We start from the raw sequence: 4,906 nt of genomic DNA, 5'->3' as shown, positions 1-4,906 counted from the left end.
TGATGGTAAATGATAAAGTTTTAGCGTAACAAGATTTCCTATTCCTTGAGACATCGTTTATTTAAACCCAAATATATTTTTATTTAATTTTAAGTACGTCTTTCAGATTCTAGCATTTTATGCGATGTCAATTATGCGACGAAAGAGTAACAGTTATTAGCGGAGTACCAGGCTATTCAATGTTAGGAAAATCTGACCCTTTGATGTCTGTGATGAGTGTTTCGGACATCTGTCTATACAAGTTAAAGGCGACCCGTCGAAATGATTCTAGTGCTGCCATTGGTAGAAATTAATGACAGGCTTCAGCCAGCCCATCGTATGCAAAATAAGATTAACATGGTAACATTTCCCGCGAAAAATTACACTCTTTCAGAAATTCTATTATCCTGTGTTCTGTTGAAATCTCCGAACGTTCTCTATACATCAAGGTAAGATATCTTTTAATTTCTATTTTTTTTATGTAAAAGTAAATTAGATAGTTCATCGATTCATTAAAATCTCTTTAGTTCATGAGGGATCAAGCTTAAATAATTTTGAGGCTTCAGGTTGTACCACATTATCAAAATTTAGGACATCGTCTTAGCAAAATTGTAGAGCTTTAGATGTTAATTTATCATTTTAAATAGATAATTTAAAACAAACGTCGTGGAAGAAGTACTCCTGTTCACATTTTTTTAAAACAATACATTATATATACATTTGTAATATATCTCTATGATATATACATATATACATGCAGAGAGCAAATATCTTCATTTTCACAGGCCACAGGTCATTACTTGACCTAATCACACTGCGCAATCATGCACGGATCTAGAAGGGGGGGGATCGGGACCCCTGGAATTTGCAGAGTTATTAAAAATATATACTATACCAAGTAAAATTGACCTTGGACCCCCCCCCCCCCCGAAAACACTATCCTTCCTCGAAAACGCGGATCTATGTGAAATTGGTATGAAAAGTCATAGCTATCTATGTGAAATGGGTATGAAAAGTCATAGGTATGAAGCTTTAAAGTCAACGAACACCCCCCCCCACCCCACCCCCTTCATGAAATAGGTTTTTCACGTTTGGGAAAAGAGTTGAGTTTTTTCTTTTTCTTTTTTTTTTTTTTTTTTTTTGTCTGTTTGTTTGTTTGTTTTTCTTTTTTTAAATATATTTCTTGGATGAAAAAGGTTTTTTTTTGAATGGGGTGGACGGGGGGTCCACCCCCGGAAAAAATTCTTGGATCCGCGCCTGGCAATAATATCTACCGGTACATAAAATGACTTGTTTAAGTTAACAATGAGCATGCTTTTCATGTATAAAAAATAGGGATGGGTATAGCCAAAAATTTCATATCGCGATATATCACTTCAATCCTTATCATGAACTACCATTTTATTACACAAGAAATTTGAAAATCTGTTGGAAAAATCAATGCATTGCAATCACCCCAGGAACAGCTGACAAACACTTCTGTCCCTGTTTCGGGCTGACACGCCACTGATTCAAAGGGGAATTCGTAAGGTATTTTGCTTCAGCCTTGTTTCGACGTAAAACTAGGGGAAAATTCTGTTGATTAGTGTTTTACATGTATCTGCACATTTAGAGTAAGATGGGGAGGCTTTCTGAAAAGGGAGAAGTAAGTTTAGACGTTTGAAAAATGATAAAGTCGTCATGGTACGTGGTAATTAGATTCTTGATTTTTCGGCGGGGGGGGGGGGGGTTAAGTAATAAATTTGAAATCAAGGTCAACTCAATAGGCAAAAAAAGGTGTGGAGGCTCATAAAAGTCTGTGGTGCAGAGTGCCAATATATAATTCATAGGAAACTTGAACTGTGCACTTCGAATTAAAATGGACTTATATGTTAAGATGATAGAAAAAGGAATAACTTTACTGGTATTTTTTGCGTGCAATTCTTTTAAGCTTTAATGAAAAAACCTGTAGAATTTCAAGTTGACACACACACACACACACACACACACCCCTAAACAACCTCCCACACAATCCCACACCCTCTCTCTCACACACACAGACACCCTCACACCCACACACCCACAAACATTAAAATACCATCTACTGGCCGTTTATAGTACAACCATCTTCACAATATATGTAATTATTGTATGTAAATAGATTAGACTCACTTACTTTGATCGTCAACAGTAACTTCTATGTCCTTGTCATCAGTATCACTGCTTCCTACAAAGAAGGAGTCTACTGTGCGTCGCAATTTGTGGGATCTTCTTTATAATAAAAAAATTAACAAAAAATCCGTCGGCATAATTGTAGAATGGCTGAAACATATCACTGGAAATCGAAATATTTGCCCTCAATAGCGTATTCGAATTCGATTGGCTATATCCCCAAAAATCACCAATCAAATTAAGAATAACTGTTTGACATGCGCAGAAATAAACGAGCGGAAGTTAAATACTCTTTCAAACATTTTGTTGCAGATCGAGAAAAACATGTATTGAAGATGAAGATCTTTTGCATTCAAGTGAAACTGTCAATTCAGGACTAGGTAAGATATATGATTTTGACTTAAAAAGCATGTGCCATTTGTACAAAGTATTTAAGTTTTAAAGAATGATTGAATGTTAAAAGTTAAATGTTCAGCATACATATATTAAACAAGACAAGATATAGAAATGAGAAATAATAATAATAAAAAAAAAAGACTTGAAAAAGGGTGAACATATATACATATTTTTGGTCCTTTAATACTGGAAAATCGTAACGTTAAGACTAAAAGGACCGGCATTTCTTTTAAATTATACCAACATTGTACGTACTTAATGAATTTTTTTAATCGAAAATTTATTTTCCTGTAAGTTTTAATTGATTAATTATCAACTGAAATGAATTTTTAAAATCCTACAGTATGCCGTTTTGTTTAAATCTCTGTGCTTCCACATTATGAAGATATCTAGACTGAATGTGTAACGAGAATTTTTGATTGCGCATTCGATAACTTCGGATAATTCCCGGCGTTACTGACATGAAACAGCCGAGATGTGTCGAATGAGTAATTGTTAATCCATTCCTTACCCTTGAGGTTATTTTTATCAGTGTCCATATTACAAGAAGTAGTAAGGCTGATTTTTCCCATTAATATAATTTAATCCGCAACCATCGTTCTGTTCGCATCACGGAGTATACACATGTAATGAATAATGGTTCAAGGGATAATAACAACTGTGTAGATAGAAAAGACAATGCTAACTGCCCTGTTTTAAAATTATTTTCACAAATGCCGCTTTTCTAATTTTAAACTGACAAAATGTCAGAAATACTCAAGCTGTAGAAAGTAGTTACAAAGAAGTGTCATTAATATTCATAATCTAAAGTAAGAAATAGGCTATTAAGTATTTTCACGTGCTTGATAAATATATGAAAAAGTAAAGAATTTTTAGTAACCTTTTAACATCATACAAAACTTAAAATTTCATTAATTATTCTTTTACAGACACATGTCTTTTAAAAGTTATATTTATTCAGTATATTTCAGGAATATCCGTGGAAGCATTATTTTCTGTTGAACCCGCCCGTTTTAAGCAAATTGCTTTTCCATGAACGCATTTTTATATGCTACATGTATTTATATTATTAAATTCACTTACATGTAATATGTATATCCTAAAGACATAGCAAAATTTGATCTATTACACCCAGTATTAAGTTTCTTTTTTAAATGAGACCCCCCCTCCGAAAAAAATCCCTCAAATCGATTAAAATTGGTACATCAAATTCCAGTCATTTTTCCTTTTTTTCATCATCTTCGCTTTTCTATTATTTCCTTTAAAATAGAAATTTACCAAAAAATCGGCATGCGATGATAATCCCTAAAACTTATGAATTATGTTTTATCGAATACAGCCCGAGAAATTAATAACAGTTCTATGACAGGGAAAGAATTTACGACTTTGTAATATTAAAATATATACAAAATTGTTGTTACATGTAAACTGGAATAGAGTAGTCAGATCAATACACTGTGTTACCGACGAAAGATTAACCTGTTTCACCTTTCAACAGTAACCAATGAACTCGTCCGTTGACGGTTGTGGGAAATTCTACGAAAAGGAAAAGCAATCGTCGGTAACCAACGGGTGAATCACGTCGAATTTCTCTATCTTGTGGACTGGTTTTGATAATTTGAAATTTTGTTTTGTTTCCTTGATACCTAACAAACGTGTGAATATGTATTCAATATGCCCGGAATAGGTACTCAGAATAATTACCGTGTGTGTTGTGTGTGTGTGTGTTTAAATAATTGATGTGTAAAGTTTTTTTTTTCATAAATAGATAAATTATTCAGTATGCTTTCAAGTAAACATCATCTGTCTCCATCAGCCGCGCTTACTCTTTCCTCGCATATTTAATAAGGCCACCTAAAAAATAATGTTCGTTGGACTTCTCACTCAAAATGAAATCGAAGTACCGATATTCTTCACTGTCAACCTGAATTAATCCATTTACTAAAAAACAATGAAATGTAATGATTCATTGAAATATCTCGTATTAAATGTATAATTTTGGTTACAGATTCTGATACCCTAAAAGAATATGAAGCAGTGAATGAAAGAATGGGATTGTCTTGTGGAGTTTTAAAAAAACGATCGAATTTATGTTATACTAGATGGCATCGACTAAGATTAAAAACCTAAGGTAATCTCTCTCTCTCTCTCGATATTAGGTAATCTTTATATATAACGGACTCTTTGATCTGTTATCATGACACAGAGAAAAGATAGGACTGGACAAATATTTCCTCATATTAAGCAATACAAGTTTTTAAAGAAAAATCTGCCAAATCAAGTCTAATGCTCATTGTCATAATATAATAATAGGAAGTGGTGCCATATAAATCTATGCTTTGATTTTTAAAACATATTTACAAATTACGTTCATATGAAA

The 4,906-nt window shown here is 33.1% G+C and overlaps 1 long non-coding RNA gene across 1 annotated transcript; it reads left to right on the top strand.

The window, feature by feature from the left end:
- Positions 1 to 389: 389 nt before the first annotated feature.
- Positions 390 to 4,627, top strand: LOC133193384 (uncharacterized). Its single transcript, XR_009721923.1, has 3 exons — positions 390 to 428; positions 2,443 to 2,510; positions 4,535 to 4,627. It is a non-coding gene; the product is annotated as an uncharacterized LOC133193384 (long non-coding RNA).
- Positions 4,628 to 4,906: the final 279 nt, after the last annotated feature.

The sequence above is a fragment of the Saccostrea echinata genome, unplaced genomic scaffold (assembly GCF_033153115.1).
Source record: "Saccostrea echinata isolate AGI-Se365-2 ecotype Australia unplaced genomic scaffold, CSIRO_AGI_Sech_v1 ptg000027l, whole genome shotgun sequence".
NCBI classification, from domain to species: Eukaryota; Metazoa; Mollusca; class Bivalvia; order Ostreida; family Ostreidae; genus Saccostrea; species Saccostrea echinata.
Note: the sequence above shows the minus strand (reverse complement) of the source record. Positions and strands in the feature narration are given on the sequence as shown.